General features: G+C 37.2%; 1 long non-coding RNA gene across 1 annotated transcript; it reads right to left on the bottom strand.

Moving 5' to 3' along the window:
• Window positions 1-7,384: 7,384 nt before the first annotated feature.
• LOC110679147 lies at window positions 7,385-8,109 on the bottom strand. The gene is made up of 2 exons (XR_002502254.1): window positions 7,634-8,109; window positions 7,385-7,582 (listed from the first exon to the last, which is right to left on the bottom strand). It is a non-coding gene; the product is annotated as an uncharacterized LOC110679147 (long non-coding RNA).
• Between the last annotated feature and the right edge of the window lie 7,323 nt (window positions 8,110-15,432).

Genomic DNA, 15,432 nt, shown 5'->3' with positions numbered 1-15,432 from the left:
TTAAATCCAAAAATATCACACAAATTCAAAAAGCCTTAGGCAAATACTTTACTACTTTTGGAGCACCAAGATTAATTGTGACTGATCACGAGCCAACCTTTCGATCTATTCAGATGAAAACTTTCTTAGAAAAATTCGGAACCAATATAGAATTTGCGTCTTCTTCGGAGAGCAACGGGCAAGTTGAAAGAGTTCATTCCACAATCATAGAAATCTTCAATTGTAACAAATATAAATTCAGAGGTATGCACATTAAGGTGAAGATGAATCGAAGCCAAACCTCAAATTTTCAAGAGCACGGATCTGGAGAACCAAACATCCGTTTAACCTGAAAACTTAATCGATTGGTCACTCGCTGGTGGTGACCAATCGATTAAGTTTTCAGCTCAAACGGGTGTTCGATTCACCAGATTTGTGCTCTTGAAAATTTGAGGTTTGGCTTCGATGCATCTTCACCTTAAATCAATTGTAAAAGTAGCAGTATCCTTATATAACGATAGCGTTCACTCATCAACCAAATTCAAACCAAATGAAATTATATTCAATCAAAATAATATAAACAACCTTGCAGAGTTAATAGACCAAGCTCAAAAAATATTCTTTGATACTAAAACAAACCTTGAAAAATCACATAAAATCCAATTGAAACAAAATACCTCTCGCGAAGATCCACCACAGATAAATGAGGGCCAGTCAGTTTTCGTTAAGCAAGGAACTAGGAGGAAAACTCAACCCAGGGCAATCAAAACTACTGCAAACAATGTTAATGAAATAAAAAGACTCAAGAAGCAACATTAGTTAAAACTTATTACCACACTGTAACGCAATGTAACCAAACCTCTTTTACTGAACTTTCAATTTTAGATGATGATTCTACTATCGATAATATGCAATATAAACGCTCGGAATTTGACCATTAAATATCTACACAACGACCCGGTACTCATGCTCAAACTAAGTGATTGTAAAATTCAAAATGGTTTTGATAAAATTGTACATCCAATCAACATGTCTTCGATTGAAAATAATGTCTTACTGATTACCAAAATAATTAGACAATTGGACAGTTCATTACCCATAGCTCAACTACCAACAGAAAAATCTAGAACCCTTATAAACAACCTACGACAAGTCAAACCAATTCACCCAAGAAGACAACGTCGATGGGACTCCATCGGAACAGCGTGGAAATGGCTAGCGGGATCACCGGACGCTGACGATCTACGTCTCATTAACACAACAATCAACGAACTCATAAGGCAAAACAATCAACAATTTATCATCAACAAAATGGTAAACGAAAGGATCAACGACGTCACACAAGCAGTTAACAATCTTATCAAGCAACAGAACATGGAAAACAAAATTCTAATTGAGGAATACGACACAATAACCCTATTCTTATACATGGACACGATCAACAGCGTTTTAGAGGAAATCCAAGACACAATCCTAAGGACCAAAATCGCACTTCCCAACAACAAAATTATTTCACTTAAGGAAATACTCCTAATCGAATCACTATTACAAGAACAAGGCATCAAATTGGATTTCCCAGAGCAGGCACTCAATTACGTGACACCCAAAATCGCAACCAGAGGTGACATCCTGTACTATATTATTCAAACTCCACGATTACAATCATCAAAGGCAGAAGTAATCCAAGTGTTACCACTGATCATCAATAATACAACAGTTTTACAATCAACGCATTATATCGTGAAAACGGGACACAACTTATATAAAACAAACAACCCAATGGAATTCATCCAAAAGCTACACGATTTAACCCCCCTTAACGACGAGTGTCTTTTACCCATCATGAAAGGCACCGAAAGCAGATGCAACGCTACCCGGAGGACCGATACACAAGTGCTGATGATAGCAGACAACAAATTATTAATAAACAATGGAATCGACCACGTTATATTTTCAGACTGTGGTCCCCAGAACAGAACATTAACTGGAAACTACCTAATTACCTTTAATAACTGTACATTGGAAGCAAATGGTCAAACCTTCACCAGTAAGGAGTTCGCCAACAACAACAGCCAGGAGATTGACGGAGCCTTCGCTAATTTAAAAATCACTTTGAAGATTCTGGAACACAAGGATATTTCTGAAATTCACAACTACACAATCTGGAATAGAGAAAACATGAAATCAATAAGCTTTAAACAGGAGAAACAACACATATGGATCATGAGCCTTCTCAGTGGACTTTCAACTACAACAGCCATCATAATTGGAGTAATCATATACATCTGTGTCAGAAAAAGGAAATTGATTCTGAAAATTCGTTTACCAAAGCAGAAGATAAATCAACGAACACCACAAGAGTTACAGCAAGCAATCATTATGGACGAGGACGCCCATTCTTCACCCCCCGGAGGAGTTACACGGAGCCCGAAGCCACGTGGATAACCAGGTCAGCAGTTATTATCGAACCACTTCGAGAACTACATAGTCAGCAGAATGGAATTATAAAAACGGTCATCAATCGCCGGTGCCGCTCTCTTTTATCCCGGACATTATCGAGACAGGATCGTTACGCGTGTGAACAGTATAATTATAACTAATCAAACTGATATGTGTTAAAAAGTAGTGAATAAAAAGTTAATTAACGGCCTTTAGCCTTTTTTAAAAAGCTATCACCGGCCACGATCGCATAATTCTAGCTTTAATAGGGAGATTTCCGAAAAGGTGGATAAATTCATTTCTACCGATTACGGAAACAGCCGAGCCACTATCGGCCTCCATTTTCACAGTCCTGCCCTCAATTATAGCATCGAGGAGACAAGGTTCACTAATGCGATTAATAGATTTGATCATCAAACACGGATAATCACCTGTTGATTCGTTCTCAGTGTCGTACTCAACTCTCAACCGCTTGAAGTAGTCATGAACGTTCTCCGAATCTGATTCCCGATCTGCACTGTCCTTGACGAAATTTACGGTGCCTCTCGACTGACTGTTTTTAAACCGGTAGCAATTCTTCTGTACATGCCCTTTCTGATTGCAAAAGAAACACGTGAAATTGGCGTATCTTCCTTTGCCGGGAGATTTACGGTCCGATTCTGAACGTCCTCTATCATTCCAGCTATAACGGTCTCGATTCCGGCTTCGCGATCTATCATTCCTTCTATATGCATCTATCGCCTTTCATATCTAGCATCTCGACGGCCTAACCGAAACCTAACAGCAAATTATCCTCGTTTAACAATTTTCGTTGCAAATCTTTATCATACACACCGTAAATCAACTGATCACGTATCGCGGAGTCACGGAACTCACCAAAATCACACTGTTCTGCTAACAACTTAACCGCCAAAATATAATTTTCTCCTGATTTCGACGGACTTTGCATTCTACATCGAAATTTGTAACGCAAAACTACTTCAGATTCAACCCTGTCAAAACGTTCTTTTAGTTTTTTTTTGTTATTTCTGCATAAGTCAATGTTTCAAGTCAGTTGCAGGGTACAGCAATTTCAGTTCATTAAATACTGTCATGCCACATCAATTAATAAATAAATCCTTCTTCTTATCATCTGCAATGGCGTTCACCGAAAAAAAATATTCAAAATGCTCCACGTAATTAGAAAAGGACGTATTGGGAACATACAGTGAGAGGCAAAATAAAGTGCCCACCTTACCAGTTTTCGAATTTCTCTCATTGATTTGGTTCAAATTAAAGTTAACACACCTAAATCTTTTGTGATATTTTATTTTTGATGTTCTTTTAAAGTTGCACTTACGAAATTTTGATAAAAAAAAAGAATTTTACTTAAAGAAAAAGAAAATCAATTTGTATTGAAAAAAAAGTAGTGACAAAAATAAGTGCCCACTTCCTTCTTGGCCCCAGAAAAGATGATTTAAGAAAAATAAAAAGCAATTTAATAGTTAATGTGTCCTCCTTTGGCCTTAAGGACTTGCTGGAGGCTCTTCGGCATGCTTTTCACCAGGTTTTGTAGGTGTTGTGGATCTAGTTCTTCCCAGGCGCGCTCCAAGGCTTCAAAATAATTATTTTTGTTGGTAACACCAGTTTTTTCAACCCTAGCATCGAGAATCGCCCACAAATTCTCGATGGGGTTGAGGTCTGGGCTTTGTGGAGGCCATTCCAGCGGTTTAATCCGACAAGACCGGAAGAAAGACTTGGTCTTCTTTCCAGTATGCTTCGGGTCGTTGTTCTAGAGAAATATGAATTTCTCTTCAAGGCCCGTCTGGATCAGCGAAACCTCCAGATTTTCCAGCAAGATGTTAATGTAGGAATCTGCCGTCATTATTCCGTCGATTTTCACGACGCTTCCTACTCCACTCCATGAAAAACACCCCCAGACCATCACATTTCATCACATCACACTTCCATGCGTCACCGTTCCTTGGATGTGGCGCTCCTGAAGCTCGAGCTGTCTAACCGAGAGCGGCGGGCTCGTGTGTGATGCAGAGCACCACATCCAAGGAACGGTGAAGCATGGAGGAGGAAATGTGATGGTCTGGGGGTGTTTTTCATGGAGTGGAGTAGAAAACCTCGTGAAAATCGACGGAATAATGATGGCAGATTCCTACATTAACATCTTGCTGGAAAATCTGGAGGTTTCGCTGATCCAGACGGGCCTTGAAGAGAAATTCATATTTCTCTAGAACAACGACCCGAAGCATACTGGAAAGAAGACCAAGTCTTTTTTCCGGTCTTGTCGGATTAAACCGCTGGAATGGCCTCCACAAAGCCCAGACCTCAACCCCATCGAGAATTTGTGGGCGATTCTCGATGCCAGGGTTGAAAAAACTGGTGTTACCAACAAAAATAATTATTTTGAAGCCTTGGAGCGCGCCTGGGAAGAACTAGATCCACAACACCTACAAAACCTGGTGAAAAGCATGCCGAAGAGCCTCCAGCAAGTCCTTAAGGCCAAAGGAGGACACATTAACTATTAAATTGCTTTTTATTTTTCTTAAATCATCTTTTCTGGGGCCAAGAAGGAAGTGGGCACTTATTTTTGTCACTACTTTTTTTTCAATACAAATTGATTTTCTTTTTCTTTAAGTAAAATTCTTTTTTTTATCAAAATTTCGTAAGTGCAACTTTAAAAGAACATCAAAAATAAAATATCACAAAAGATTTAGGTGTGTTAACTTTAATTTGAACCAAATCAATGAGAGAAATTCGAAAACTGGTAAGGTGGGCACTTTATTTTGCCTCTCACTGTAGGGGTCTACCGTTCCAATCAGCGCCATGTTTGTTGCAAAAAGATATCTCAGCAAAATACACAAAACAAAATGCCACCGAAAGAAATTAAAATGGTGTCCTACCTTGTTGATTATCACTTAATCCTTGGAGTCCTGGTTCGTTCCCACCGCCTGGACCTCGCTTGTTTTTGGTCCACTCCAGCGAAACCGGTATAGCAGCTCGAGATTTGCTTCAGCTCTGTATGCTCAGCGAGTGACCAAATTCTCCAGACACATGCACTAAATATGCCGTAAGCCTACGTACACTGGCCTTCCGAATCCTCCGGGAATTGTGTCGCTGATATAGCGCAAAACACTGGCTGATAAACGGCGTCGCTCTCGACCGGCTGATTAAACGGCGTCGCTTCCGACCGGCTGATTCAACGGCGTCGCTTCCGACCGGCTAATTAAACGGCGTCGTTCCCGACCGGCTGTTTCTAAAAAATGTATTACAATAGCACAAAGCACAATCAGCAAAAGTAGAAAAACAATGGCTACTGAGATGGCTTCTTTCCAACTAGCTCAATCTTTCGTTTTTCAATATAATTTCTTAACAGTCCTAATGACCTTCACTCACCTTGATTTGTATGCTAGCGAGCCCGATTTGTGGAAACGCTCACGCCCAACAAAACCACAGTAGCTATAGGCTGGCTTTTCCAACTCCGTTGATGACGCTCCGGCTAGCAACCTCTTGCTCCTATAGAAGAGTGCATGGTGACGTCACGAAAAATTGTCTTTCTCTGTCCCTCTTTCATCACACTCAATTGACTGTCCTGCTCTTTGACATTCACTGCTGGAATTGTTTAGTTTTTTTTTATATGGAGTTGACATTCACTGCTGGAGTTGTTGACATTTTTTTTATATGGAGTTTCGAGGTTGTGTCAGGCGTGCAACGATTTATAATGCAGATCCCAGCTACTTCCTTTCACGCACTCACTCACTTTCACTTCACTGATAAAGTTTTATCGCAGACAGACGTTCAAGTTAGACTCAGCCACTTGTGTAAAAACATGGCCGCCACAAATCGCCAAGTGGCAATAAGCTAACAGATGGCGTTAGTGGCGTATGCGTCCCGCCATCATCCTGATCACATTTCGTTGACAGCATGACACACAACCGCTCCCACAGTCCACGTGCTCAACGCTAAAAACTATGCACCTTTTTTCGCGCTGGGTGGATGATGTTCCCTTTTGGTTCTAATTTCTCATGTAAAAGTTAATTAAATCCATTGTAATTTTTACCACAAGTTGGCATATAATTTACTCACAGATTCATGATAGTATAACACCCTTGAATGATCGTAACTCATGTAAAATAAATTGGCGTGAAAATATCGCAATTGTGTGAATCATTTTTAAAGTGATTGTTTTGATATTTTTGTTCAGTGGGTGGTGGACTGGGTGGTAAGCGAGAAGATGAAGCCACGTGCTTTTACGAACTGTCACTGTACTGCAGCAATTTGCTCCCTAGGTGACACCACGGTAGAATTTACACAGGAATTTTGAATAAATTTGTTCCTGCTTAAACGTCTGTCTGCGGTTTTATCCTCGCCGTCACTGTATGGGTTTGTTCACAAATTTCATAACGCTAAAAATGGCCATTTTCGACACCCACCCACCCCCTCGTAACGCTTTTTGTATGAATATTTTACAAATTTTGTATGAGCCGTAACAGCACGAGGACATCCACCCCCCTCAGCGTTATGAAATTTGTGAATGGGCCCTATCTTTCTACTTATTTATAAAACACAACAAGTGTCTAGTTTGGTAGTTGAGCTAATAAGACAGCCCTTCGTGTATTTACTCTGCGTTTTATGCTTTACAAACTGTCATACAATGTTTTCTTTTTTTTGTTCTTATCGATCGCCAACTGTCAAGCCAGTTGAATCAGCTGAAGGGGTTCTACACGCTCGTTCAGATCTACTCAAAAGTGAGTAGAATTCGACTCACTTCGGAACAAAGTGGAACTGCTCACAAGTGAGTAACACCATCGTTACTCACTTTTGAGTAACGTTGTCAAAAATATCAATATCAGAGTAACACTTACTCACTTCGTTTAATCTGGAATTTGCGAAAGTGAGTAGATGTCACTCACTTCAGAAATAATATTTTTGGAAATTAATTTATTATTATTTTTGTAAAATCAAGAGAAAAATATACAAAAAGCATAACATTTATTTTATTATCTTAAACATTAATGTTGGGATAGTACATGATTTTAAGTAAAAATTGTGATATTTGTGTCGAAGCTTTTGCTGCTCTGGAATGTATCCCCGGGTGTTGTAAATCTCTGGGGGATTGATGAAAGACATTGGAGGATGTAGTTTGACGGAACGAGTAGCCTTCCCGGTTAGACTGTAAAGAATTGATAATTAGTCCAATAAAAAGTACGACGGTAAAACTTACTGTTTATATATATATTTTTTTGCGGTTGTTCGATCAAAACCAGTAGGCGAGTTCCGGCGCGTATTTTCTTCGAAGAAAAGAAAATTTTCTTGCTGGTGGATTATGGAAGAAAATTTCTTCTCTTCGAAGAAAATGTGCGCTGGAATTCACCTGCAGGACTTGGTAATTTTCACTCCGACCTCGCTTCACTTGATATCAGTAGGTAAATTCCGGCGATTAATTTCTTCGAAGAGAAGAAATTTTCTTCCATTATGCACCAGCAATAGAATTTTCTTTTCTTCGAAGAAAATACGCGCCGGGATTCGCCTACAGGATAAAAGATACCACTAACAATTGCCCATATATATTCACAACTTGCATGATTCGTTTTAAGGCACTTGTTTAACAGCAATGTTTACTCCTAAACTTAGAAGCCGAAATTTTCACAAGTCTTTGACGTTTACAAAGTGAGTCAAATATGTTTGTGTTTACTCAAAAGTGAGTAAGGTCGTTTTTTTTTTCATGATTGAGTAAGAAGTTACTCACTTTGATAAAATAAAGTTACTCACTTTTGACAGCTAACTTGAAACTTCAAAAGTGAGTCAAACTTACTCTTTTTTGAGTAGATTTGAACGAGCGTGTATAAGTATTTGACAGCTATAGAAGGTATGCTATTCACGCCTGTGCATTGGTATTAGTAGATAGTTATGAACTTTTACCGGATTTGTATGGAATTTGTTATATTTTAATGCAATTTAAGTAAATTTAGGTATTTAGGATAACAAAATATCGATAATTTAGCAGAATAATTTGTTACGTATCCGATTGGGAGGTCATTTAACGCATTTGTTCTATTTATGAGGAGTATTTTTCATGTTTCTCATCACAACCCATTACCTCTCTCAGAAATAACTAGCAGTGCAAGTTGTTTTTTTTTTAATTTTATATACAAGAATATATTTACTATATGTACATAGAAAGGCCTGATTGTACGGAATGCAGGAGTTGAATCTGATATAATTTGGGAAATTTGACCGAACGTCTTGGTCACATGAGGGGCCCAAATACAAAGGAGTAAGAGTGACATTTAGGTCGGTTTTGAGTTACGTATACTGAAAAGTATCAAGCTTTACAACAGTGTTTTCGGAAGATTTTCGATAGACCTTTTCGATCTTTTAGATAGGTATAATAAAATAAATAACACAAGGTACATTTGCTTGTTGTTTATTGTTCAGTATAATTTAAATTTCGATAGTTGTTCAAAACTTACATTGGGATTTTTATTTATTTTCTTCCGCTATAGTCCTGCTATCTGATTCTCGGAAGTGCTTGGAACATACGAAAAGATTCGTGGTACCGTAAAACGGGGTAACTTTGATAGTTTTTTCGAAGAAAACTTCAATATTTATGCATGCTGTTTCAAAGAATTACAATTTATATTTTTAAAACAAGTACTGACATCCTAGCTATCGATTGCACTTGATAGATTGCCAAAAGATTTATTGTGAATGGATATATAATTTTTCATATAATCGAAAGTCGGTTTTCTGTTTTGGGGTAACTTTGATAATGGAGTATGAATCGAACAAGATTGAACGAATTATGGAACATTTATAGGGCGTTGCATACCTCTAGGCGTTTAACGCTATATGGAAATTTCTGACTTAGATTACAAATATGGTCCCAGTTTGTAAAAATGGTTTTCGCTAAGAGATTTGAGACCGAATTCATGTTCTACTATAACTAGGCTATCATGGGTAAGTGACGAACTCATTATTACTTTATCAAAGTGGTCGTAGAACAGATTGTTTGTAAGCTTTGCAAAAATGCTAAAATCTTGTAAATTATTAATGTTTGCATAAAAATCCTCAAATGCACTTGATTCCAACGAAAATAGCTTTGACATGAAGTGTCATATTAATACTCTTTACTTTTACATTCGTTTTTCTTAACTAATTGACAGAAACTTCGTTATTTCGTTTAGTATGTTGGGGGTCTCGCACTATCAAAGTTACCCGCATTATCAAAGTTACCCCGTTTTACGGTATTTGTTTTCACGTCTTAGCCCAAAAATGTTAGTCATCGGTTTCTCTGCACATTGATCGTTGGAACTCTATGGAAAGTAACCGGTTTACATGGTTCTGTTTTATGATTTCTTGGAATATAATTTGCTCCTGCATGTCGGAACATGACAATTCGATAGTTTGATGGTGAAATTTAAGCGCTTTTCTAGTATCAAACCGGTGAAAACTGGCTCTGCAAAAGTTTTCGTAGCTTGATCGAAAGAGTAGATTTTTCTAAGTATAATACAAATTGATAGCGCTTCAATATCATAATTTTGACGTTATAAATGATTAATGAAGATTTAAATCAGTAGACTCAATGAGATTTCAATTTACATAATAACAGCTTGTCCCGTAGTAACATTTGCCGAGCAATGATTTAAAAGCAATTTCCATACTAACTTCAAATTTATTTTAAAAATAGTTCCAGGGCACGGAAAATTATAACATTTTGGAATCTGGCTCTATTTTTTACGTAGATTCATGATATGTAAAAAAATGGACACTTCTAAACAAACCAATTAATTGAATTTATATTCCGATTTCAGTACAAATCTGACGGATTTTCATAACTATTTTATCTGTGTGAGTGTTTTCGTGTAAGATAGACAAAAATGCAGCGTACCTTTAGTAGCTGTCAAAATACGTTGGAAGGGGTTTGGCCCTTAGTGTCGAAACCTTTAACATCGAAAATGATCTTACAGTGTCTTTAACTAAAGATTTGCTTCTTGGGGTTTGGGGTGATTAAAATAGAGACTTTCGAGACCTTACATCAAAAATTGACTTTTTAGAGACTTTAATTAAAATAGTGAACAAGGTTCTAAAAAGAGACCTGCTTATCTGGAAAAATGTACTTGCTCGTCGTCTAAATATTTTACGCTGAAAGAAATAAAAAAAAGGACTGAATAACGCAAATAGCGTTTCGATTAGAAAGATTTTTTGTCATAAGAAGAAAATATTCTATCATGTAGGGGTGTGTCATATACCAATTTTTATATATCATAATTTTAGAGTACATGAACTATAGCTGTCAAAGTTAGACGAGTGACAGAAGAAGAATTTATATAAAGAAGCAAGAGTATTGATATGAGAGGTTAGCTCTAAGTGAGAGTAAATAAACTCAGTCTCTTCTATTTCAACCGTAGACCTGTCTAGACGCTTATTGGAGAATATCACAGTGACGACGAGGTAAAGAAAGTTAATCGCGTGCGAAAAGATTAAGTTTGCTGGTGATAAAGTTCTCGGTTTTTCATTAGTTTCTTGATCCGGAATTGTCGGACGGTGGCAAAAGATTAGGCTGTTGCTGAGATTGCTGCGGATTGAAGGTAATTTTCAATGAGTTTTTTCAGTAGAATTACAAGAGTTGAAATTGAATAGCATTTGAAAGAATCCTATTGTTTGAAGTTTCTTTTTGTGGCAAAAGTATAGTTGTTTGGTGGAATTAATTTCAATTGTTTTTATTGTTTGCTTTCTTTTGTTCCATAGCCGGTTGAAAGCGACGCTATATTGTGGTTAGCCAGATTGGCCAGTCTGTTGTGTGGCCCCGCCGATTCCCAGGTCGAGATGCTCCCTGGTTGAGTGTCGTTAGTGGAAGTGCTTGAAGTGATTAGCTGTTGTTGGCTGTTGGAAGGAAGGATTGATGTGCTGTTGAGAAACGCGGATTGTTGTGGATTGTTCCGGCATAAGCGACCGTTTCCTCGCCCGTTCCCTTACCCGTATCGGCTTTACGGAGGAATTGCAAGACAATAACGAAGGTACGTGGTTATTTTTTTTGGTTTTTATATTAATTTATGCTCACGTACTGAACCAAACGAATTTTGTTTCCTTTTGTTACATTTCAAGTTGTGAACCAAATTAAGAATTATGGGACTAATTGGCTCAATTGATCCGTACGTACAGGGTACTTCGTTTTCTCATTATGTTGAGCAGATGGAGTTCATTTTCCCTAGTAATGATATTGTTGAGGGCAAAAAAAGGATATTTTCTTAAGCTTGTGCGGAATAACGGTGTTTCAGGAGTTGAAACGACTATATCCTTCGACGGATTTAAAAACCGTATCCTACGCAGATATTATTAAAAAACTTAAAGAACGATATGACAAGGTAGATTCAGATATTGTGATGCGATACAAATTTAGATGCAGAGTGCAAGGCCCAGGTGAAACGAATGAAATTTTTTTGTTAGACGTTAAACTGCTAGCGGAAACATGCGACTTTGGTGAGTTTAGAGATTCGGCCATTAGAGACCAATTGGTTTATGGGATCTACGACAAAGGATTACAGCAACGTCTCCTAGATGAGGAAAACTTAACACTGAAAACGGCAGAAAGGATTTTGAAAGCGAAGGAAATTACAGCAAACAGCTCTCAGGCGATAAATAGAAATATTAGTGTAGATTTAGGCACTGGTCAGATCAATTCAGTAAGGCAAAGGCTAGGTTGGACAGAATCGAAGGATAATAGGAAAGTTTATACAGAAAGAAGTAGCGAAAGAAGAGGAAGAGAAAGGAATAGGTTTGATGATAGGCGCCCTCAATATTCTCATGGCGGATACAGATCGCGGTCGAGGTCGCAGACAAAAGGACGTTATGCCAATTTCATTTGTCATTATTGTAAGATGAGGGGTCACATCCAGAAAAATTGTTACAAATTTATCAACGAACAAAAACATCCAGTTAAATTTGTTGGTGAAACTGCAAGTGTGGAGGATCCGCATGAATATTTCAAAAGATTGAGGATGGACTACGATAGTGAATCGGAATCAGGTGATTACTACCCTTGCATGATGATAAAATCAATTAGTAGGGTTAGTGAACCTTGTCTATTGGAAGTTACAATTGAGGGTAGGCTAATACAAATGGAAGTTGACAGTGGTTCTTCCGTGTCGGTGTTGAGTAAGACGGATTACTTGAGAAACTTTAAGGATATTTGTTTGAAAAATAACATGAAAAGATTGATTGTTGTGAATGGTTCGAACTTGAAAGTATTCGGTTCAATTACAGTAATGGTTAAACTAAATTCAAAAAGTATCAAATTGGAACTAATTGTCATTGATACGGAGCATAATTTCCTACCTTTGATCGGGCGTGACTGGTTAGAGGTATTTTGTAATGACTGGAGAAACATTTTTTCTCGGACTTGTGTCAAAAGTGTAACATTGGTTAATAATTATGACAAAATTGTAGATGGCTTACGGACAAAATATGATAAAGTTTTCGACAAAGACTTCACTCTTCCAATAAAAGGACATGAAGCGAATTTGATATTGAAAGAAGACAACCCTATATTTAAAAAGGCATATGATGTGCCATACAGGTTGCGTGACAAGGTAGTAGAACTTTTACAAAATTTGGAAAGAGATAATATTATAACTCCAATTAAGACAAGCTTATGGGCTTCTCCTGTGGTTATTGTACCAAAGAAAGATAATGATATTAGATTGGTCATCGATTGTAAAGTGTCATTGAATAAGGTACTGATACCGAACACGTACCCATTACCCACTGCACAGGACGTGTTCGCATCTTTGGCTGGTTGTACTGTTTTTTGTTCCTTGGATTTGACTACGGCTTACACGCAATTGAAACTTTCAAAGAACTCTAGAAAATTCGTAGTCATTAACACAATAAAGGGTTTGTTCACGTATAACCGATTGCCTCAAGGTGCATCATCAAGTGCTGCCATCTTTCAGCAGATCATGGAAGATATTTTGAAAGAAATTGAGTTTGTATACGTGTACCTTGACGATGTGCTAATAGCGGGGAAAACTCCAGAAGAATGTTTGAGCAAATTAGAAGAGGTTTTTTTTTTCTTTATTAGTATCATTCCAAACATTACATTCATTATTTCTTATATCTAGGTGTTCTGTGTTATAAGGCAACACTATCATCCTAATTTGGTAAAACAAATCTAAGATTTTATTAACATTTTGTTAACAACATATTACATTTCATTTGCCGTAGCAGTTCAGATTTTTTACAGGTGAGTTGATTTCACCTGCTTATAAGAGAAAAAAAAAACGTTTTCAATATACTTAACCTAACTTAACCTAAACATATAACGCATTAATCGTGGCAATAGAAGATTGTAACGATTTTTGTCTGAAATTATTGATTATTTTATTTGACATTTGTTCCAATATTTCAACATTGGATATTCTATGTAACTCATTGGTACTATATCAGGGAGGAAGCCTCAGAATCATTTTCAAAATTTTATTTTGAATTCTCTGCAGAGCTTTCTTCCTGGTATTACAACAGCTAGTCCATATTGGTACATCATACAACATGGCTGGCCTGAAAATTTGTTTGAATATCAAAAGCTTGTTCTTAAGACAAAGTTTTGATTTTCTATTAATAAGTGGATAGAGACATTTTACACATTTGTTAGATCTGGCTTGAATGCCCTCAATGTGATTTTTGAAAGTTAAATTCTTATCTAGCATGAGCCCTAGATACTTAACTTCATCTGACCAATTTATTGGAACCCCTCTCATCGTGACAACATGTCTACTTGAAGGTTTCAAATAAAGAGCTTTTGGTTTATGTGGGAATATTATTAGTTGAGTTTTGGAAGCATTAGGAGAAATCTTCCATTTTTGCAAGTATGAAGAAAATATATCCAAACTTTTTTGCAATCGACTACAGATGACACGCAGGCTTCGTCCTTTGGCGGAGAGGCCTGTGTCATCCGCAAACAAAGATTTTTGACATCCCTGAGGTAACTCAGGTAAGTCAGATGTGAAAATATTGTATAATATTGGTCCCAAAATGCTGCCTTGAGGAACACCAGCTCTTACAGGAAGTCTTTCAGATCTGGAGTTCTGATAATTAACCTGAAGTGTACGATTTGACATATAACTTTGAATTATTCTAACAATGTATGTTGGAAAATTAAAGTTTTTTAATTTTACGATCAAACCTTCATGCCAAACACTGTCGAATGCTTTTTCTATGTCTAGAAGAGCAAGACCAGTAGAATAGCCTTCAGATTTGTTGGAACGGATCAAATTTCTTACACGTAAGAGTTGATGAGTGGTCGAATGTCCATGGCGGAATCCGAACTGTTCATTGGCAAAAATTGAATTTTCGTTGATGTGGGCCATCATTCTGTTCAAAATAACCTTTTCAAAAAGTTTACTGATGGAGGAAAGCAAGCTGATTGGACGATAGCTAGAAGCTTCTGCTGGATTGTTGTCTGATTTTAAAATTGGAACAACCTTAGCATTTTTCCATTTGTCAGGAAAATATGCTAATTGAAAACATTTGTTGAATATATCAACTAAAAATGATAAGCTACTTTCTGGAAGTTTCTTGATGAGGATGTAGAAAATTACATCATCGCCAGGAGCTTTCATATTTTTGAATTTTTTAATAATAGTTCTCACTTCTTCCAAATCAGTCTCCCAGGCACTTTCGAAAACGTTCTCTTGATTGAGCATATTTTCGAAGTCCTGAGTAACTTGAGTTTCAATTGGACTAGTAAGTCCTAAATTAAAATTGTGCGCACTTTCAAACTGCATAGCAAGTTTTTGAGCTTTTTCGCAATTAGTTTGTAATAATTTGTTTTCCTCTTTCAATGCCGGTATTGGGGTCTGAGGTTTTTTCAAGATTTTAGATAATTTCCAAAAGGGTTTAGAGCCAGGGTCCAATTGAGAAATTTTATTTTCAAAATTTTTGTTCCTTAAATCTGCAAAACGTTTCTTGATTTCTTTCTGCAAATCCTGCCATATAATTTTCATAGCAGGATCGCGAGTGCGT

This window comes from Aedes aegypti, chromosome 1, assembly GCF_002204515.2.
Source record: "Aedes aegypti strain LVP_AGWG chromosome 1, AaegL5.0 Primary Assembly, whole genome shotgun sequence".
Taxonomy (NCBI): domain Eukaryota; kingdom Metazoa; phylum Arthropoda; class Insecta; order Diptera; family Culicidae; genus Aedes; species Aedes aegypti.
Note: the sequence above shows the minus strand (reverse complement) of the source record. Positions and strands in the feature narration are given on the sequence as shown.